This window comes from Lepisma saccharinum, chromosome 4, assembly GCF_977018435.1.
Source record: "Lepisma saccharinum chromosome 4, izLepSacc3.1, whole genome shotgun sequence".
NCBI classification, from domain to species: domain Eukaryota; kingdom Metazoa; phylum Arthropoda; class Insecta; order Zygentoma; family Lepismatidae; genus Lepisma; species Lepisma saccharinum.
The window spans coordinates 78202831-78226457 of NC_139232.1; the positions used below are offsets into that span (position 1 = coordinate 78202831).

General features: G+C 38.8%; 1 protein-coding gene across 3 annotated transcripts in view; it reads left to right on the forward strand.

The window, feature by feature from the left end:
* Positions 1–19740: 19740 nt before the first annotated feature.
* LOC145986616 (NF-X1-type zinc finger protein NFXL1) overlaps positions 19741–23627 on the forward strand; it is a 56170-nt gene continuing 52283 nt past the window's right edge. Inside the window, exon 1 of one of the 3 annotated variants that reach the window (XM_083120836.1) lies at positions 19741–19847. The gene's annotated coding sequence lies outside the window, so the exon portion shown is untranslated. Of the gene's footprint in view, positions 19880–23326; positions 23345–23627 lie in introns of those variants that run through there. The other 2 variants (XM_083120837.1, XM_083120838.1) reach the window with 2 other exon arrangements.

Consider the following 23627-nt stretch of genomic DNA (forward strand, 5'->3'; position numbering starts at 1 on the left):
AATACCGGGAAGAACGTTCGCAATAACGACGACCCAATGCGACGAGGAAAGGAATTTTCACAATTCTGGCAAGAGTCACCGCGTGACTTTTTTTGGGGGACGGGGAGCGGGAATGCAAAATTGAATTTTGCGGTGGCGGTAGCTTACATGGTTTAGACATATCGAAAGTTCTCAAACGACACTGTAAAGATTCGTGATAAACCTCCAATACCGCTCTCCAAATTTTCCATTATATAATCAAAGCTCAAGAATGGGTTTAAACTCGGTACACTCAGTACACTCCACTGATGTTCACTCCACGTGAACACATCACAGGAAGGCAAGTTCTTCGAGCCGATGTGACGATGACGTCACAGAATTTTCAGACCGCGAGGGTTGACAAAATCCCATTCATTCTCTTAGCAAAAGGGGATGAGGCCTTGCTCGAAAAAGGTTTTATATCCCTGCAAAAGGGGACCTTCAGGCAGTGGGCAGAGAACACAACGTAACTTGACTGCGGGACAGAAGGGATGCCTTCTTGCGAGGCATAGAGGACCAGTCGTCCTTGAGCGAGGGAAGGTTTGGGGAGAGACGAATCCATTGACCATAGTTTGATGTCGTGCGTAAACGATTTCTTTAAAAACAACCCGCAAACTCCGTGCTGTGACTTCCTGCGTGATGTAGGCTTTGTCTTGGTTGGGACCAGAGGCGCAAACACGAATTTTTGTCTGGGGGGGGGGAGGCAAGTACCAGGATAATCGTACCAATAATAATAATAATAATGTTAATAATAATAATGTTAATAAAATAATGTTAATAATAATGTTGCTAATAATGTTATTGTAACATTATTATTATTATTGATTTACTTTATTTTACTTCTCTTCTTGTGCCGATCACCACTACTAATTAGCAGTCTTAAAAATATTCCCGAATCAAACGATAGTATTATATATATTGTAATATTGGGCAATGTTTGTTAGAAGTTTTAATTTAAATTTTAGATTAACTGAATACTTAAGAAGAAATGATGCCTCTCGCTCGAGCGCGTTCGTCTCCCGAGTTTTTCCCATTTACTTCTGAAAGAAGTAATCAATTCCACTTCTGCGTAACTATTGGACTTACGACCTTCAAATTTTTATGGGACACTTTTCAAAGGTTTATTTCATAATCTATTCATTCAAATTTTCATTCTCACAAATGGTTTGATATTTGGTTTTATTTACATTAAATTTGGCAATGTTCATTCCAAATGCCATAAACAGGCGAAGTCAAAATCGACCCTTTACACGGAACGGGGTCTTTCCCGGCGGTTGGAGTTTTCCCCCCTCATTTCGGCAGGACCGCGAAGGAAGGGAGGGGTGCTGCTAATGGCCCGCCTGCTTTTGACCACAGAATGCTTGAACCTCCTTTCAGTGTGTTTTACGAAGCAACGGGAGTTTGTGTTATTTGTAACAAGTGCCAAACCTTCGTTGGAAGAGTAAACCTTCAAGAAATGGAAGATCGAAGAGAGAAAAGGCGCAGAACACCATATTCAAAGGTTCCAAAGAATAAATCTCGGCAGGGTGCTCTTCTTCGGAATTAATGGAAAAACCACCATTCATCTCTTTTCATTTAGATCGTTCGGCGCCCAAGGCAGACTCTCGCCACCCCCAGCTACGGTTCGGAACTTGATAATACTAAGAAAATCAGGTACTGCTAGCGAAGCGAGGAAGAAAATTTTACGAAAAGTATTTTTATTTACATAAAATTTCACAATATTTGTTATTAGCTTTATTTTTGCTTCAACTTTTGTTCACTTTTTGGCTAATTTGCGAAGACGGGGATGAGTGATTATATGATGAAATTGATGAATGGACACTCACAAACATCCATGCCCAGGCCGGGAACCCGAGACCCCTGGCGTTGGAGCGCAATGTGCTAACCACTCCGCCACGGGAGCCGGCTGAGTTCACAATGAAAATTGTTTGCATGTCCGGGTAAAAACAAATATTTAATTTCGATTTTGTGGTTCGATTGAATTGGTTTATTTTATTTGCTTTTCTGCCACTTTTAGCTAATCGTGAAGATGAGGATGATTGATGTTCTGATGAACCGACACTCACAAAGAACAACCATGCAAAGCCCTGGCTTCGAACCTTGCATCCCTGGCATTGTTGCGCACAGTGCTAACCACAGCGTCATGTAGGTCGGCGATTTGGTGTATTAAAAATAAACAGAGAATCCTTGTGTATTAAATCATTCTTAAGCGAAGTGATAGCAAGGGACACCAGATCACCAAAAATAAAAAAAAATAAAGACAAAATGAAATAAAAATAAAGAATACTGCTTCGGTAGTCTACTCGGTAGGGCGTCTGACTGCCACGTGGGAGACACAGTTTCGATTCTGGAGGTGGGCCTTGTCCCCTCATAAAGCGGCTCTGAGGCTCACCTAGCCTCTAATCAATGTGTATCTGGGGGCAACCCTTGGGATAAAGGCGGCCGGATCGTGGTGCTGATCACATGACCGAAACCGAGAATGTGTGGGGCCCTACCTCACATCCCCTAAATGTGTGTTATGGCACGGTGCTATATGCACGGGGAACTTTGCTTTACCTTACCTGTGAAAGTAATGACGTCCTATACAGAAATTTAGCCACGTACCCCTAACGACTACAAAATTTCTCAACTCTCACCAAAAGTTTTTCACTGAAGTCAAATTTATGATTATTTCGGCTCTAAATTTACCCTTACACTTCTGTAAAATTCTAGGTTGACCCCTGGTCATATAAAATCAGTATCGTTCGGCTTGCAATTGCAAAACAGTGATAGACTTTTTGCTAGCTTCCTAGTAATACAAACTTTCTAGTAGAACCATATCAAATTCTTACTTATTATACTTGGAAAATATTTCTACTTAGTAACAACTTTTCTCCCGAAAATTTTGGCCAGGGTATGAGGTCGTAGGCCACTCACCATCGTGAGCAAATTGGGGAACTACGAACGATTAGTGTAATCAGGTCGTGGAAACCTATAACAACAACTGAGGGTTCGTCGTGCTAATCACACGTCATCCCGTAACTGGTAGCATGACACAGGCGGAACCACGATTTTTTAAAATTTTTGTCTGGGGGCGGGGCAAGTACCATAATAAACGTACCAATAATAATAATAATGTTATTATTATTGATTTTCTTTATTTTACTTTGCTTCTTGTGCCACTTTTGACTTATTTGCGAAGATGGGGATGAATGATATGATGAAATTGATGAATTGACACTCAAGCCGGGATTCGAACCCGGGACCAACATTATTATTATTATTATTATTATTATTGGTAGTAGTAGTAGTAGCGGTAGTAGTAGTAGTATCAAAGACGTTATTACCCTCGTAAATTATGCAAAAAGGGGTAGAAGTTGGTGCTAAAGTATTTGTTTTCGATCAAACGATCTAAATTATTTTTCAACACGTTCAATTTCACATTAATAATGGAAAACAAGTACTCAAACTATTTTTGAAAGATAGTAATGCTTGATAAATGCATTCCAAATATAATTCCCTTTTACATTAACATGTATAACTCATGCATGATATATGTTTCGCACATATGCAACACTAAATTGTGTACGTATTCAAAGTTTCTTTAATGCATACAATATAATATATTATTTAAATACATTACACAATAAATTCATCCATCTCACAATAAACCAACAGCAAAAATTACATAAATTGTGCACGCTCCGTTTCCTCAACAATTGCTCATACATTTAAAACAAAATCAATTAATAAAAGTTTCACTCTCTCTCTCTCTGGTAATTTACAATGCATTACAGAAAACAACCTGCGAGCAAGAATTTTTTTAGATCCATTTATTTTTAATTTAATAGGGGGCAAATAATTTCACGGGACGCCAACGCATTCTCTCTTTTACAACTTTTTAGCTTCCCCGATGGCGTAGTGGTAACGTCGTCACCTTTTGATGGAGTCCCGGGCTCGATATCCGGCGGAGGCACATGACAGTGCTTCGGATCCCACTTTAAACTGTATGTCCAGTCCCTATTAGCCTTTCTGTGCATAAAGTGGACTTAAAACCACAATTCATCTCTTTTGATTTAGATCGTTCGGCGCCCAAGGCCGACTTTCGCCATTCCCAGATATGTTTCGGGACTTGATAATACTAACAAAAGCAGGTACTGCAAGCGAAGCGAGGAAGAAAATTTTACGAAAAGCATTTTTATTTACATAAAATTTGAAGTTGTGGGCGGTAATTGCCCCTTGCAGATGCACTTGGCCGTCAATGTTTCATCCCCCCAGAACTCATTTCCGTCCAAGGTTGGGGTGGGGGGCAATGCCCCCCTGTAGTTGCGCCACTGTTGCATGATCTCCCTCTGCTGAGGCATGTGGGAGTATCTTGACCTGCTTGGACCTTTGCGCCATGGGTTATAATTATAATTATTGTTTACACGGAGAGAGAAATTGTATTGTATACGCTTCATCATCCTCATAGTCGCGATTAAGCTAAGAATTATAAAAGCAACGAAAATAATAAATACAGTCAGTTTATGTGAATTATAAGACTGTGTTTTCCATAAAGACCTCGTATGCTTTCTTTCAATTTTCTTTATCTTGAAACTTTTTCCCATCAAAGTTGATCTAACGGTGAGGTGAATATAAGTGTAATAAACTTAAATATATTGCTCTTTATATCATTAGATTAAGAAAGACGAGATGGAGGAATAAAAATATGAAACTGGGAGGAAGAGCCTCCATTATGGTTGCATCTTAGAATTTATCCGGAGTGATTAAGTACAAACTGATACACGTACCTATATTTTCTACATTTAATGGACAGCCTCAGTGGCCAAATGATTTGAGTTATCGACTCAAAATCTCACCGCCGAAGATTCCAGGTACGAACTTCGCCCTGGGTAATGTACACGTTTTCTTGAAAATTCTATTAATGTTTGAATTAGTAAGATTTTCGGACAGATTTCATTAGTGTATATCCCACGACATATATTGATCGCTGATCATATAAATTAGAAACTATCTGTTGAAAATATAAATTACAAATTTGCGCTGTCTGGATGTCGTTCAATTTGTCTTTCGAACATGGATTCGTATAAAGTGTACGCAATTGAGGCTTTTCAAATCTCATTTCACAGTGGATGTTTTTTATGTGGAAGCAATTCTGTGAAGACTGAACTAAATATAATCTAAAAACTAATTTCTGACATAAGCACAGAAATAAGCATAATATTTCTAATGACGCCTTCTTTGACGAGATCTCAAGAGAAGAAATGGAGGACCTCTTCAACCTGGACATTAACGATAGGTTAATTATCATCTCTTAAACATGTAATTCAATTTCTGTAACAGTGCATTAATTATTATAATAGGCCCGAACCCGAAGTGACATTGGAACATGCTCTTCACAGGAATATTAGAAAATGGAATCCAAGAATCCATACTAGAACGAAAACGAAACACAGAATATCAGAAACAAAGACAGACTTTATCCAGCAAAGTACAGGCCTCCATGTTCAATTACCTTCACCCACCTCTGCGACAACAGTTCAATCTGATGGCGATACCAGGTGGCAGGTTTAGAATTGAAAACCTCACGACAGGCAGAATTTACCTCATCATATGAACTGAAGTGCCGACCACACAGGAAATGAGAGAGAGCGAAACAAACCGTAATCCGATGGTGCAACTTCCCAACTATAGGCGGGATGAGGTAACAACTCAAATCCGTCAAGCTCAGCTAGTGTGTTGGCCACTCTTCGAGACCGGTGACTGGGAGCATTGTCATTTTGCAGCAGTAACCTCTTCCTCCTCGTTAATGCCGGGTATTTCCCGTCCAGAATGGCATACGCTCGGCGTAATTGTTCAGAATACATTTCACCTGTTACAGCATGGTCTTCTGGAACAAACTCATAATGGACAATCCCGTCAATATTCCACCACACACTCAGCATGAGCTTTTTCCCAAATCTGTCCTGTTTCACATGGGCGATGGCCTCCTGCCTTTTTTTCACCCACTGTTTACGTGTATCGGGGTTTTCAGAAACACATACTTCTCGTCTCCTGTCACAATTCTCCTCCAAAAACGAAGATCATGCGGGTTTTGTAGCAATGTCTGGCAAATTGCAACTCTGCGCTGGGCCTGCACCTCTGTCAGCTCGTGTGGACTTTGTCGAGACTGTGTATTGGTGTAATCCATGTCATGCAAGCGAAGTTTTACTGTCGATTTGGATGCCCCAACCCCTCTGGCTAACACGTGTGCTGGATTGTGGTGTAGCATGCACAGCATCCTGCAGAGACTCGTTAATGTCCATCGGAGGTCACCCCGTGCGGGCCTTGTCCGCGAGGCGTAGTTCACCCGAAGCGAATTTTTTAAACCAACGGGAAGCTGTCCATCGATTCACCACTTCTTCGTTCTCCACACGACAAATTTCCTCCGCTGCCGCTTTTGCTGTTAGACATTTTTTCCATAAAAAAAAGCTAGCACTGCACGAAGTGCAATTTGGTCCTCACTCATCGTGCCCACTTTAATTTCAAAGGAACACTGGCTACACATGCTGCGCGTGCCTTCACTTGATCCCACGAACCTGTCCTCTATGCCTGCCAACAGCCTTTCACCGGTGGCGCCACCTACCCTCGCAAACTTCATCTCTTGGGGCTCAGTGTGCTGATGGTGCAGGACTTCTGGGACAGCCTGGTATTAGTGTTGAACTAGTGTTTATTGACTAAATTATATATTTTACGCATGTACATATTTGTTGTGTGTGTATGATAGGACAGGGTTTCGCCGATAAGCTGTCATTCTTCTGCTGGCTTCCTGCTTAATTGACTTCTATAGTGAGTACAGTTTTAATTAAAATTATTGATTTGATTTGCTTTCTTTTACTTCGCTTTTTGTGCCATTTTTGTCTAATTTGCGAGGATGGTGATGAGGAATGATATGATGAAATTGATAAATGGACACTCACAAACATCCATGCCCAGGCCGGAATTCGAGCCCAGGACCCCTGTCGTCGTAGCGCGATGTGCTAAGCACTCCGCCACGGGGGCCGGCAGTTTTAATTACACAATTAAAATCAATCAATTTAATAACACAATAATCAATTTTATACGGAATAATATTATATATTTTTTATCAGAAAGGGGTTTGTCAATAATAATGAACAGAAATTAATTTAATGATGATGGCTTGAGGAACTTATATGCTATAATATTGCATTGCTCCAGTGATTGGTAACTAATTTAAATTTATATTTGTCAGTCTTTATGATTATACCACACTTTCCAATTGTTAGTATAAACTATAAAAAAAATGAAAAGTATTTACGAATAAATTTGTTGGGATTGGGCATCGTCCTATAAAATAAAAAAATACTAGGCCGAGGTCTCGAAAAGGTTAAGAACCACTGGGATAGAGTAACCAACCTACCATCTGCTCTGTGTTCCTATGGACACAAGCAAGTGGAGAATAGAAGCTGCTGCGAATTTTGTCACGCTGCCCCTGCCCATGGCTATAGTAAAAGGCCGAGGCTATTTATTCTGGAGGAGGCAGTTCACTCCCCCCTCCCCTCTCTCTCAATCCCTCCCATCGGGCGAAACACTAGAAACCACTGCCCGCTCGGTCCCGTCGATTCTCGAAACCTGTTTTGTTCACCCTCGGAATCGGAAAGTGAGAAGCCGACCATTTAGTGAGGCAATTGTACGCTGTTACCAAACTCAATATAATTAAAATCAAGTATGAAATCATTATTGCTACAGAGAATTTGAGTGAATAGATTATGAAATAAACCTTTAAAAAGTGTCCCATAAAAATATGAAGGTCGTAAGTCCAATAGTTACCGAGGAGTGGAATTGATTACTTCTTTTACAAATAAACGGGGAAAACTCGTCTTTCTAGGAAAGGGAGGGGCAGACGGTCGCGCTCGGGCAAGGGGCATGATTTCCTCTTAAAATACTATTTTTATATTTATAAAGTTACTGGACAAATGACAGTTATACAAAATTTTATTGCTTGAGACCTCAATTCGAGATGTTGGAATGAGCTCTAATTTATATGACTGAAAATGTAAGAACATAACCATCAACAAAATTTTCAATATGCAGTTATTCTCACAAAATACTTTAAAAATGAGTATTTCACAAAATAATCGTTTATTTTTTAAAAATAGATTTATTGATTTAGTGTGAAAGTTTATACTATTTGGAGCACTTCTGAGAAAACCAGACATTCATAGGCGTCACCGTTCCCGAGAAATATCAAACCAAAATAAATCTAATACGGTGGACTATTTTGAACATGGGAGGCATCGGCACGCACATAGCGATTGGCTCCTCGACTGAAAATTCCTTAAATGGGATAACAATTATACTACCAAGTCTCTTGCTTTTATCAAAAAGTGTAACAATTCGTCAATCATTAGGGACTTAGCCGCTGGACAGTGATCAAGATTGTGGGTACGAGTCCTCTATTTGGAGACACATCTTATGGCGATTCTTTGATTAAATACATTAAAAGTTATATCAGTTTAACGCTTATAAATTAGGCTATAATTTTTATTCCAAATAATATTCTGTCGCATAATTTATCTGATAGTTACAATCGAGAAAATTCTAAAAGTACAGGAAGACTTGTCTCTATTTTACAGGGGAAGACAAGACTTGTCTTTATTTTAAAAGATGATTTCTTACATAACGTGAAAACCACTTACATTCGTATCATTGCCTATCCTTCCAATTTTCATTTATTTCGAATTGAAATAAATGAATATCCCACATCTATCACCACGTGGGATCGTACTACGGGTAATGTAGCTCATTCATCATTCATCACCCCCAACTATTGGCATACTCGCTGTTCATGGTAAACCTGATGGTAAGGTGCAAGTGGTACTGACTGAACACATACGTGTGGCTAGGGTTAGCACTTAGCAGATCGCTGTAAGGGAAATGTAGGACATGCTATCCAAAATGTAGGTAGGACACAAAACATTCTCAATAAATAATAGATATTTCTATAGAACACTTTAGAAAGTAGTTGAAAAGTGACACTTTTCAGTTTTAAAAAAATTAATTCTTAATGAATTTTTAAATGCAAAATTTCAAAACTTGCAATCATACTAATCAATGCACCTCTCACTACATGATTTAAGCGGTACTTCTCAGAGGAGACAATCTTTATCAAAATTTCAGGTTTAGCCAAACTATATTTATGTTAGAGTGGACAGTCAAACTCTTTGAAATTATAGGGACCAGTACCAAACAAACATTTTACAGAATTCATGAAAAAATAATTTCTCTCGTGAGTCTGTTGTGCTGATGGTAATGAAAGTACTCTCTCAACATTTGAATTATGACCTGTAATGGCAAACAAATATTCAGCAGTTACTGTAATTGAAAATGGTTCGAGAAGTTTCATCTTGAGTAGTGTCCAGGGTGTCTACCAAAATAACACATCCAGAATTCTTGACTTTTTCTGGACTTTTCTATACCTTTTTCCGTTTTTCTTAATGTCTATTTATTCGACCGCTACTTAGGTAAAGTTGAAAATTAGTAATTAAGAAAATAAATATTTATTTAATGAAAAACCGTACTAAAGAGCCTGAACTGTGTTTGGCAAATAAGCGAGGCTTTGGCGTCTACTCATGTGGGGCTTGTGTCGGTTGTCCCTATATGTTTGTGACTGTCTCTTCATCCATCTTATCTTACCACCATTCATCCTCATCTTCGCGATTAGCCAAAGGGACAGAAAAAAGTGAAGTAAAATAAACTAAATCAACCAATCAGTCATTATGATAGCAAAACTTCTTGACCACAAGAATAATTTATTGCCTTTTTATTGACTTCTTGACCTACTTGTTAATATATTTACTTTTTCTTGACTACCATGACTTCCTTGACTGGCAGACACCATGAATAATTTTGTTATCTATACCCCTGCTTTACAATCAAATTGTATTGAATATTGAATCAGAATGGGCAAGACCTTGTTCCATCAGTATAAACCCTAAGGCAAGAAATTCTGCTCAGGCATTGAACAGTGACGTTATCAGAAAGTGGTCCCAAAACTTTGTTCATTAAGTGCTTCCGTTTTCCTGTTTGTTTAATAGCAGGACAAACTTTTGGGAGGGGGGGCAATGACTCATTTCCGCGTTCACCAACTCCGATTATTTCGAAGTTCAGATGAACGAGATCGCCCGACCCTGTGGCCGAGTGGTTAGCACATCGCGCTGCGACGCCAAGGGTCCCGGGTTCGAATCCCGGTCGGGCTTGGTTGTTTGTGAATGTCCATTCATCAATTTCATCATTTCATCACTCATCCCCATCTTCGCAAATTAGCCAAGAGGCACAAAACGCGAAGTAAAATAAACTAAATCAAAATAAATCAAGATGAACGAGATCAATTTTAATCCACAATAAATGAACTTGGTTTAAGGATTTGCATTGCACCAACGATCAGGAGGTTCCGTTCAACTGATCCGAGATTAATTTGTAAGGCTATACCTGATTGGTTGGCTAACACAAATCACAACCAAGAACTCCATAGAGTAATGTGATGTGGTAAAGTATCAACATGTAGGAGAAGAAGATAATTCGGGCTGCAAACTTCTCTGAATTTGAGAGATGTACTAATCAACCTTGTCAATATGTACAAGGATGTAGTGGAGTGTAAAGAAATAATGATATTAAAAAAGAACTGACGGCACAACACAAAAGGAGGAGAAAGCATGGAACCTTCTTCTACGGGACTTTAATGCCTTACGAAATACATTCGATTTTGAGAGAACAGTGTACGCTGAACCTCGCCCGCAATAAAGATATATTATTATTATTATTTCTATTATTACTGTACTGTGGTAACTATTTGAATTTTTCATTTCTTAATTCTTATATATTTATATTGTCGTGTCGTGTAAATAGCCAGTAACATGTATTTTCGTAAATTTATACAATCATATTTCCAACACCATGTAGCAATATCGTAAACATTGCTGTGTTCTAATTTACCTTGCGCGTAATATATGACATTTATATATGTTTTGTGTTCTGGGATAGAAAGTACAGTATTTATAAATATTACAACTTTGCACCACAGAACCACAAATTATTATTATTATTTTAACAGTTTTTAGTTTACATAGTTCTCGAATTATTAGTATTGTACATCCAACATCTCTAGCGTTTGCACGCCCTCGATATCACTTTCCGCTCTTTTTATATTAAAAAACAACTGCCTGCAGTCGAAGCGTCAGTATCGTGAACCAGGATCAGACACCAAAACGGTCGCGAATGGCCGATCAGAAGGTAAACAAGTGTTGAACCGTCTTCGTGCAATGGAATTTTCCAGTGATCCTTTCCCGATCCGAGTTTAAAATTTGATCTTCGTTCGTGCACACGGACATCAATGACTGAAGCAAAATAAATTTCACTATTGAGTTTGGAAGCGTAGTCCATAGACTTGTAACTAGCATGATTTCTTTCTGTTACCTATTTTCCTAATTAATATTTTGTGACGCTCAAAATGTAGAACTTTTATGATATTTTTCAAATTCCTCCCGGACGCCGGACATAAGGCTAAAATGTAGGACATGTCCGGGAAAAACCGGACGTCTGGTAACCCTACGTGTGGCAAGACACACCACTTGAGTTTTAAACCCCCAAAGACTGGATCAACATGGCTTATTGGAAAGGGTATACTTGTCTCTGCACTACTGAAGATATGCGATGAGAGGTTACGCTCGAGACTATACAAAGAGTCTGACTTGCGACTCGTCTCGACACGGTCTTCCCAAGGCGTCCTCTTATCTCTCTTCGTAATCCTCGTACTCGCTCCTCGATTGACTGACTTAGAACTGACCACTGACCCCTCTCCTTCCAGACATTTATTCCAATCGAATTTACTCAGTAATGCCGACTCAGTTATCTGTAGACTCTTACTTGATTGCGATCGTTTACACCTGTTTGCAACGACGGCGATCAAGGAAGCTCGGCAATGTCTAACAAGACATTCCTTAGATGGTTCTAGCAATTTCCTGATTTGGAAAGTGATGGCTAAATGTCTGGGATTTTAGAGTTCGTTGTACGTAACATTAAAAAGATTCTACAGATTGTTACGATGTCCCCCTCCGGAAAATAATTCCTTTGAATTCGTCTTTATATGTGATCCAATCTTATCATTAGCAATCGTTCATTACCAAAACATAAAATCCTACAGAGCGTTACGCATTATTGAACAACGAAACATTACCTTTTCTTCAGTCTATCTAATGAAAATCAAAAGTTTAATAGAAAAAATAACTGCTTAGATATAAGCCAGTAACTAAGAGTCTGTGAATCCGGTGCTTGAGGATAAGCACAGGGGAGAAGGGCGTGAGATATTTTTTCTTCTAGTAGAGGTCTAACAACTGACCAAAATCCATCTTTTACGGAATCATTCCCAACATTCTTCGTTTTCAACTTAATTCTTTTTGGCTAACACAGAAATTTTCACAACACTCCCACATCTCGTCCCCATGAACGCGGCTAAAAATATGAAAACAGTAACGTATAAATTAGCAATTACAGCACAAAATAAAGGCTATTATCAAGAGGAATATCATCTGTCCCTGAACAGTACGTATGTATATCCTCTAGCGCGACACAAATGAAAAGTCTCATTATAGCTCAGTTCATTGCTGATGCAGGACAAATTTCAAATTCATTTTTCTCTCTTATATAAAAAAAAAACCTTCATAAAACTTTATTAGTATGAAGAGGAAGGATGGTAGTTAAAAATATTCAAAAATGAGAAAAATCGATGAGGGGATGTTTTGAGCTGTTCAAACTTGAAATTTGAACATTTGAACAGTGTGTTCAAATTTTACAAAGTTTCAACATTTTATCATCTCATAACATGCAACCGTTTTTCCCCTTTACAACGAGCTCAAGAACGCTTCTGTATCTTCGTTCGTTCCCGAGATATACTTAATTGAAAAGAGCATGATGCTCAAAACTGACATTTTGAACAACCCTCATATAATTTGTAATAATCATATTTCAGCAAAATCCTTTCACAGGTTTTGGAGCAAAGCAAAGCTGTGTCCGAAATATCATCAACATCGTGACTATGAGGGTCAACTCCTGCCTGATTTGACATGGAATGAATGACCCGACCCATATCCAATATATATAAAGCCCCAATCCCACCACTCACTCACTCACTCACTGACATAAATGTTCTCCATGAAGGAAGCCCCGGAGGCGAAAAACGCCCGATTACGACCCCCCATGAAATCGTCCCAAAAGTCCAAGAAAATTCAAAAATCGCTCAATCGGCCCTTCCTTAAGGGTGAAAATGCCCTTTTTTCACGTCCCTAGCAACCGTTGCCACGGGCATTTCTTTTGCACACATTGTTTCCTTCAATTCTTAATTGTCGAGATACATTATATTTCTCACAGATCAATAGCACACAGATGAATGAACTCATGGTTTTGAATAGGTGCCTGAAACAAGAGTGACATCTACATAATAAGGAGTTTCAGCCCAGATACAATTACGTATATATTGTTATACTCAATGCGTAAATATCTACATCGTGCTTGTTTTAACTAAATGTTTAGGGAGTATAATGACATGCAATTCCTTAGAGCTTGCCGTGCCCGTTGTTGTCCATGGAAACGGACGTTGCTAGGGAACTTAAAGAATGTTTATTTTCACCCCGAAAACTACTGTAAGGGAATTATGCTAGACTCTTCGAATTTCAAAATACGAGCATCAGAATTTATTACAGAGGCAAGGAAGGCAAAAGAGGGAAATGACGGAAAACAGTTATTATCCAATTACGTTCAAAAATGTGAAAATGACAAAAGAAGTTAATATAACATTTTCAATTTAGTGTCGTAATTTAATTCGTAAATGCAAAACATCCAACTAATTATCTTGAAACGGTTATTACTTACTCAGTTCATTATTAGGAAAATAGACAATAATAGTTTGAATATTTGTACATTATTAGAGCCCATACACACATAAAGTTAGTTTCTAAACTTTTAAAACTTATACATATGTTCCCCATTATCCAATACAACACGCAGACATTTTCAAATTCATTAAGATCTATGAAGAACCCCATCTATAACATGATTGCGACCACAATGTGTCCGAAGGTCACGCATGCGAGCGTACAAGACGTGGCCAAAGGCCACGTCGAAAGTACGCGAGTCCAATATATATATAGCCCCAATCCCACCACTCACTCACTCACTCACTGACATAAATGTTCTCCATGAAGGAAGCCCCGGAGGCGAAAAACGCCCGATTACGACCCCCCATGAAATCGTCCCAAAAGGCCGAGAAAATTCAAAAATCGCTCAATCGGCCCTTCCTTAAGGGTGAAAATGCCCTTTTCTCACGTCCTTAGCAACCGTTGCCACGGGCATTTCTTTTGCACACATTGTTTCCTTCAATTCTTAATTGTCCAGCTACATTATATTTTTCACAGATAAGTAACACACAGATGAATCAACTCCTGGCTTTGAAAAGGTGCCTGAAACAAGGGTGACATCTACATAATAAGGAGTTTCAGCCCAGATACAATTACGTATATATTGTTATACTCAATGCGTAAATATCTGCATCGTGCTTGTTTCAACTAAATGTTTAGGGGGTATAGTGGCCGCGGTGGCTCAGTCGGTAACGCGTCTGACTACCATGCTCAAGGTCCCGGGTTCGATCCCCGGCCGGTTCAAATCCGGGAACTTTTCTAACGATGGAAGCGGCCCCGGAAGCGTCGAATAACATGGGTACCTGGGGGAAACCCTGGGGGGTAAAGGCGGTCAGGGGCGTGATGCTGATCACATCACCCCCACTCACGACCGGATCAAGAAAGTGTGGGGCGTTACCTCCACACCCCCTATACGCCTTCATGGCGTGGTGCTAAGCACAGGGGAACACTTTACAATGCGTAAATATCTGCATCGTGCTTGTTTCAACTAAATGTTTAGGGGGTATAATGACATGCAATTCCTTAGAGCTTGCCGTGCTTGTTGCTCACCATGGAAACGGACGTTGCTAGGGAACTTAAAGAAAGTTTATTTTCACCCCGAATGCTACTGTAAGGGAATTATGCTAGAGTTTTCGATTGATTGATTGATTGATTGATTTGGTGTTTTAGGTCCACTTTGTGCACAGTATTAGAGTTTTCGAATTTTAAAATGTGAGCATCAGAATTCATTGCAGAGGAGAGATAGAAATTTGCGAAGAATGAAGGAAAACATTTCTTTATTTCAATTATGTTTAAAAATGTAAAACTGACTACAGAAGTAAAATGTTACTTTTCCAATTTAGTGTCGCTATTGAATTCGTTTACATAAAACATCTAACTAACTATCCTGAAACTGTTATTACTTACCCAGCTTATTATTAAGAAAGAAACCAATAATATTTTGATTATTTGTACATATTACAGGGCATACACAAATAAATTTACGTTCAAAACTTTCCAAATAAGCGAACCACGTCGGCGAGCGCACGAGACGTGGCCACAGGCCACGTCGAAAGTGCGCGAGTTTATATATATAATGTAATTAAATGTCTCAAATTATTTTATAATATATACAATATATTATATCGACTGTCTTTCATTCAAAATGTATAATTGCAAATAGATGAACAATGATGTGCATAAGGGAGGAGGGATAAAAAATAAGATATATTAAGATGATATAGTTTCATGTATAAAATTCACATATAAATGCTATTACGTGTTTTATTAATATATCTATGTACTTCGTGGTTGCTAACGAAAGACGATGAGAAATGGAGAAGAAGTAACAAGTCGGTCCAATTTCTGTGTTCTGGGGATTGCTGGGTTTAGTGTCCTTAGAGGTGAGGCTCTTTGTTGTCCGTTCTTTTTGTATGTTCTCGATATTATTCCAGTCATGTATATTCGAATCTCAAACTAATTGTTTATATTTGTTGTTAAAACAAAAACTCTTCCCCCCTTGGAAGAATTTTTGTGGGGGGAGGGGGGAATTTCAAGACAAGATCGTTGGTGGGAGGAATTCCCCCGTCCCCCCGGGATTCCGCACCTTGGTTTGGAACATTTATGTTACATATTATGCTGTTCATTAAATCACATTTTTGTAATCTGTAATTTTAAGGCAGTATATTGTTTGAAATAAAATATGCCAAACCATTTCAAAGGTAGAATTACAAGTATTGTCAACTGACCCCGAACATATCGTCAACTCACTCCACATACAGGTTGAATTGACAATTGTCACTCTTCAAAAAAAAAAAAAAAAAAAAATAACAAAATAAAAAAGCAATAATTTTACAAGTTTTTTGGAGCATGGTGAATTAAAAATTTGTAGTGGTTGAGGAAAATACAAATATTGCTCGTAGGATTTCATCAATAGTATATCTTAATTTTTAAAAGCTGCAAAAATTTAAACATAAAATCATGGTCAAGTACGATTTGATGTTGCTCTTAAAGTAGGGTGACCATAATATTTTGACCCAAAGGTCACTTTACTCCCTCCTGAAAAATTGGTTAGGCCTAATTAGCTATAAAATTATTGTCATTAACGTATTATTATTATTATTTATAGTAACCGCTGTAGCTCAGTCGGTGGTCGGCCTCCGTGGAGGAGTGGTTAGCATAGTGGTCCCGGGTTCGAATCCCGGCTAGGACTTGGATGTTTGTGTTGTCCGTAAATTTAGAAAACCGAGAATATAGAGAAAAACTGATATGTACGAATGTTGAGAAAATGTGTGTGAATGACGGGGGATACCACCGAATAGGGGAATTTCTTTATTTTATATATAAAAAAGTCGGTATGGCGTCTGACTACCATGCGAGAGGCCCGGGTTCGATCCCCGGCTGAGAGAACCGGGACTTTTTCCACCTGTTTATGCGGCTCCGGCGCTCGCCCAGTGTTGTATAAAGTGGATACCTGGAGGAAACTCTGGGAGGTAAATGCGGCCAGGGGCGTGGTGCTGATCATATCACTCCAAGCTTCGGCCGACATACGCCTTCATGGCGTGGTGCAAAGCACAGGGGAGCACTTTACCTTTTTTATTATTTATTATAGTATGGATCACATAAATGATACATCATGAACAATATCTATGTAAAATATGATCTCTCGTTGTCAAGAGCTATTAATTTTTATAATCTCGGTATGACTACTATGCCAGAAGTATTTTGCAGAAGGACCAATCTTCTTGAGAACAACTTTATTCTTTACTAACCGTTAATAAAGCTCCCCGAAAAAGTTGCATCACATATTAATATCTAACACAAAACGCGGGATTTGACATTTGAATTTCCGCCAAGACACAGAAAGTCATTCTTTTTAAGAATCTCTCAAATTTAGACTTGGTTTTCAAGCTAATTCCTAGACTTTTAAAAAACGGGACAAATAGTGTTTCTTGTATAATGTCGACGGGACAACTGGGACACGCCTATGAAACGGGACTCTCCCGGTCAAAACGAGACGAATGGTCACCCTATCTTAAAGAAACGATTTTATTTCGAGCAAAGTGAAACAAAAATTATTTGAATTTCACGCTATTCAGTTCATTTTCATTTCTTGTGCGGCAAGGCCGAGTAAAGATTGTTGCAGTCAAGAAATGATTGTTGCGCGGGTGCATGGAATTCGCCGCCCCCCGTTTGTACTTCAGTTATGAGCTATTATTTTTTTCTTTTTGCTCAGGCCAATCGGGACTAGACCTACAGTTTAAAGTGGGATCCGAACCACTTGTAGCTCCACCGAGTATCGAACCCGGAACCCCTTGATTACAAGGCGACGACGCTACCACTGAGCCATCGGGGAGGCCCACACACTGTACTCGTTATTTCAAAAGTGGTAATGAAAATTTCCACAAGCGAAGTTGAAATATTTTTTAAAAAAAGTTTTTTGAGAACTGAATTTGAAAATTCAGGCGCCAGTTGAAAATGCCTACATTTTACATTCCCAATTTCGCCTTCAAATAAACACTCAAAGAATCTGTTAATTGCATAGGAAAGGCAACCTTACTTTCGAGTAAAAGATTCCGAAGAACTTTGCGGTGGCGGAAACGCATCACCCATCCCATCTCTTCACCCCACCCCTAACAGCGGTGCTTGGAAGGGAACCAGCGAAAAAGGAAGCCCTTGCCATTGGTAACAGCCTTGATGGGATACAAGAGATCTGACCAATAAGGACGTTTGAAACCCACGTGACTGTCACCGAAAGAGCTCTCCCCCCAATTTGTGCTGGAAACAGCAAAAGAAGACGGCCGCGCCATCTACTGGCCACCGATGGAAATGCAATTTCAAAGCGCAGCGAGGTTTAAATGTGGGGTAATCCTCTACTCCTTAACTCCTCTATGCTACAAGCATGGTGAGATGTAAACAATGTATCACTTCACATTTTTAAAAGCCGATAACTACTGAACCGAGAGGAATAACGTTTCGCATAAAACGTTATTAGGTACAAAACAATGGCGCTGCTTAAATACATACTTTGCAACGTTTACTGTACACGTATGGAAGAATATTTTAGTTGTTTCAAATGTAAACACCGTGCACTCAGCATAGATGGTGTAACTTAACGCTCTTTTCATGCTGTATACGTTATACATTGCTGGAGTAAAACTCGGAAACCACAGACAAAAGCGCTCCTTTGCACACTCACAGATTATCTTCACATGGCAAAACTTTGCTCTGATTGGCTGTTCCACAGAATCCAGTCGAGGAAAGCAAGTAACAATTAGATCATGTCCTATTCCTCCAAACCAATAAAACTTTGATATAATGCAAACAAGAATAGTATTACTCACTTATATTTTAGGTCCAGCAAGTATTTTATGTTATTTTTTCCCCGAAGGATCGTTGATGCTTCGTGTAAATTCCTATTCTCTAAACAACGTGGAGCTCCAAATCCGAAACGGACTTCTTTCTTGTTGTTTGTTAACGGCTTTTACCTCAAACAAAACACAATTGAAGTTTAAAGATTCATTCACGCTTCCAGCAAGAGGCAGTACGTCATTAATGCAAGGCAGCACGTCATTAATGTGTCCACCAATGAACAACGAGTTCGCGTCAACCAATCGGATGGCTTAAAACTGGTGTGGCAGCAATTACCTGTCCGATAAAGTCGAAAATCCCCCTTGATAGAAGTTTAAACCTAGGATCTCCAGTTTCATAGCGAATTACGTTCGCGATTGAGGTTACAATCCATGCACCAGGCTAAGTTTTTAAAAAGAATAACTGGTTCCACAGTTTTCAAAATTCCAAAAATTTAATTTTAAAGTCAAACAACAAAAACTTTATGAATAAAATTTCCATCTAACTTTTAAAGCTTTTCTCTTGAAGGTACCTAAAGTTTAATGACGAAGTATAATAATTGTGCATTTCAGTACACACTGTATGAAACGTAAAAAAAAAAAAAAAAAAAAAAAATGTGCTGGATATTCACTCATCTGTTGGATTGAGTAAGCCCCCTCAAGGATATAACAATAATATAATAATTATTATTAGTATTATTATTATTATTATGGAATAAAATTGTTTTATTATTATGAAATTTTAATCATTATTGTGCAATTATTGTTATTATTTCTAATATTCAAATTACTGGCGACGCCCATGGGAACAATTATGAATGAACCCCCCCCCCCCCCGAAATTTTTTCCTGCCTACGGCCATGATCTAGCCCCTTGGATGTGAATTTTAGCTCCATTTTGGGTGCGTTTTAGCCCGTTTTTCTCTCGGGCTGTTGGCAACACTGGTCGGACTGGTGTATGAGCACAGATTAGTTATGGGTATTTGGTGACGAAAATTTTCAGAAACAAATGTGTTCAATGTGAATTTGTGAATGCCCGGAAAGCATTACAGGTATTAATGATTAATGTTTCTTTCCTGGCTTGGTAAGATTTGTAAAAGTAGAATAGTTATACATAAATGCTCTTTGATGCAGTAGAGACACGTATGACGGTAGCAACTTTTCATAGAGTTGTAAGAGAAGGAAAAAATGTTTAAGTGAAATATTTGGGTAAGATTCTAGTTTACGTCCTTTTCCTAAGGAATACGTGTCATATATCGTTGGAAAGGTTATTTTATAAGGAATTCAACAAAGGAAATCCCAAGGCGAGGAAAAATTTCCTGGAGGAGAAAATCGAGAAAAACCGATGTCCGGATATGCGTGATTGAACGTACTGAGGACATTTTTCGATGATGAAGCACATATTTAGGGGTGAAATGAGTGCTAATGGAACCTAACGTAACAGGCCTAACCTAACCTTGTAGGCATACCTCGTTCCCGTGAATGGTTAGTGATAAAGTGTAAAAACAAAAACTAACTTCCCTACGGATGCCGGAGCGCCGGCTGTCTAACACGGTTTTGTAAACGGGCAACAAGGAGTGCGCAAGAAAGATGTAAACGGGTAAGAAGGAGTGGGCAAGAAGGATGTAAACTAGAGTCTAGCCAATATTTGCCTCCTTTAAGCATAAACATCACCTGAATTGTGGCAGTTTTGTGGGCCCAAGTTCCGATTGTTTAATTCCGAATTGATTATGGTACACAGGCATTTTCAAAATTTCTCGATTTTTACTTATGCACAAAGAATAATAATCGTATAATTTTGGAAATCATTGTCACACGAAATTTGAACCTTCCTTAAAGTAATGAGCACTGTTTGGACTCTAAAACAAGTTATTGGTAAATTTCGGTACTATTATAGTATAGGGTCTTCATTAAGAGTGATACTTTTTAAAATTTGAATAAAAAATAAACCACTCAACGTATCAAAGTAAATTGTGCTTTATTTTGAAGTTTAGACATTGCAGTTATGTTCTGAACAAAATATCGTTCAAATGTCCACCACGTCTTTGAACACACTGACGCACACGATGGCTCCAATTGTTAATCACTCTGTCCAACATTAGTGGCGTTATGTCTGCGATAGCCTGACGAATGTTCGCCTCCAAATGTTCCAAAGTTCGTGGCTTGTCAGCATAGACCTGGGCTTTGATGTAGCCCCAAAGAAAAAATCCATGGGTGTTAAATCACACGACCGTGGCGGCCAATTCACACATCCACGTCTTGAGATGATCCGGTCGCCAAACTTCTCCCTCACCAAATCGAGCGTAGCATGAGCTGTGTGGCACGTAGCGCCATCCTGCTGGAACCACATGTTTTCAATATCTATGGTCTCAAGTTCTGGCCACAGAAATTCGTGTAACATGAATTTGTAGCGGTTGCCATTGATGGTAACGGTTCTTCTCTCATCATCTCGAAAGAAATAAGGTCCAATGACGCCGCCACGTCATAAACCGCACCACACAGTGCGTTTTTCTGAATGCAATGGCACCTCATGGACCACTTGTGGGTTCTTCTCGCTCCAATAACGACAATTTTGCATATTGACGAATCCACTAAGACAACAATGCACCTCGTCTGAGAAGATGATTTTTCCACTGAAATCAGGATCAGTGGAGCCATCGTGTGAGTCAGTGTGTTCAAAGCCATGGTGGACATTTGAACGATATTTTGTTCAGAACATAACTGCAATGTCTAAGCTTCAAAATAAAGCACAATTTACTTTGATATGTTGAGTGGTTTATTTTTTTTAAAAAATTAAAAAAGTATCACTCTTTATGAAATACCCTTTATAAGGGAAACACCTATAAATCATATATTTCACACTTTTTTACATTGCTAACGTACTATTTTGGAATGCGGAACATTTCCTAAGGAGAAATAATGAATTTCTAACTAATATAATGTCTATTTCTAACATTTCCGAGTAATTACAGTTACTTGTTATTTCGATTCTGTAACACATTATGTCAGGCGATAGCATACTGGTTCAGGGCACGTTGTGCGAGTGTTTTGTCGATTTTTGCAGTTTTGCAACCTCGTTCACCGGAAAATACATACTTTCGTGCCCGGATTTAAAATTATGCTAATACGTTGCAAACCATTGACGTTAGTCCCAAAATCCATTCACGTTAGCCCCAAAAACTATTTTCCGTAAGGTTAGGTCAAGTTCGGTTATGCGAGCATAGTTAAAAAAAAAAATACTAGATAAGTCATGTTCTAGTGAAAACACGGCAAGGCTGAAACACTGACTATGGGGTTGCCTATCTCAACACATGGAGCATTGAACTCTTATGCAGAAAGGAAATGGTGGCAGCAGAAACAGCGTATCGGACAGAGATTTTCGCAGTAAACAACATGTTTTCGCATTAAAAAGGATCAAAACTACATTCACGAACTTCCACAACGCTACAGAAAAGATTTCCGTAAGTAATTTCTCCTGTAAATTTGAAGAAATCCGTTTCCCTTATAATATAATGTTACCGCATTGAGAAACATTGTTGAAGGTAGCATTTTGCTTATTTCACGGAAATAAGTTCTATTTGAGACATCTCTAGTAAGTTTTCTTCCGTTTCTTTTTCCCTTCGGTAACACTCAAAATGGCGGGCACAGTTTCACTACCGTACTCGGCATGCAGTGTTTACACCCCACTGCACCCAAAAATGCTTACGTAGCCCCACAAACCATTGACGCATAGCCCCACGAACCATTCATACATAGCCCCACAAACCATTTCCGGTAAGGTTAGGTTAGGTTGGGTCACGTTTAGGTTACAATAGTTAAAAATTGGTTTAGAAAAAATGCGTAGCCCCACACTCCATTCTCGCATAGCCCCACAAACCATTGACACATAGCAAGACAAACCATTTGCAGAAACGTACCTTCTTCAGTTACAAAAACACGTGTTTGGAAACACTGACCGGGATTACGTCATCACACACAGGCAACATCCGGCTGGAAGGAGATGGATACTACAGCTTGTGTGCATCGGTCACACATTTATATCGAGAAATACATGATTTACCGGCAAAATTCAATGAACAATCCGAGAAAACACTTTCCCGAACTTTCACAACTATAAAGAAACTGCATTCGGTAAGTAATTTCTCCTGTAAATTTGAAGAAATCCGTTTGACTGACATAAGAAATTTACCAAGTTATTTATGTTGAAAAAAACAACTTGAAAATTACCTTACTCACTTCTGATGGACAAGATATTCTCCATTGACAAGCGACAGTGAATATATCGTAGAAGCATGGGAATGAATGTAGAAGTAAATCGGAACCTCAATAGAATACATTTAGGGTCTTTATTTTAATGCTAAGGGAACCAAACCTAACCACGAAAGCATATATTGAATAAAACCTCCAGTAATCTCTAAAACTCCGCAGTATGTGTTAACAGATGTACATCGAAATCGAACCATGTAAAAATTGCATTCGTAGCATGATAAAATCGTAATAAAACAAAAGGAACTTGGGCCAGCACAAGCACCGGCAGAATTACTTTTAGGTGTGTGCATACAGTTTATGATCTTTTTTTTGGCTAACATCGATTACTTTAAAATGCCCTCTCGCTTAAACAAAATACTTCATTCTAGAGAGGTAAATAGGCTTATACCTGCCACAAAATTAGTTTGAGAGCTGAAGGAACACACGTCACGGTGTTGCCATATCATGCGGCACGGTACGCAGGACAGCTGTCTGACGCTGTGTCGAGGAAAACATGTTATGAAGAGGAACATCAATGATGAAATGTGTTATTGTTTTCTCTCTTCATTTCCATTTCCCTTACA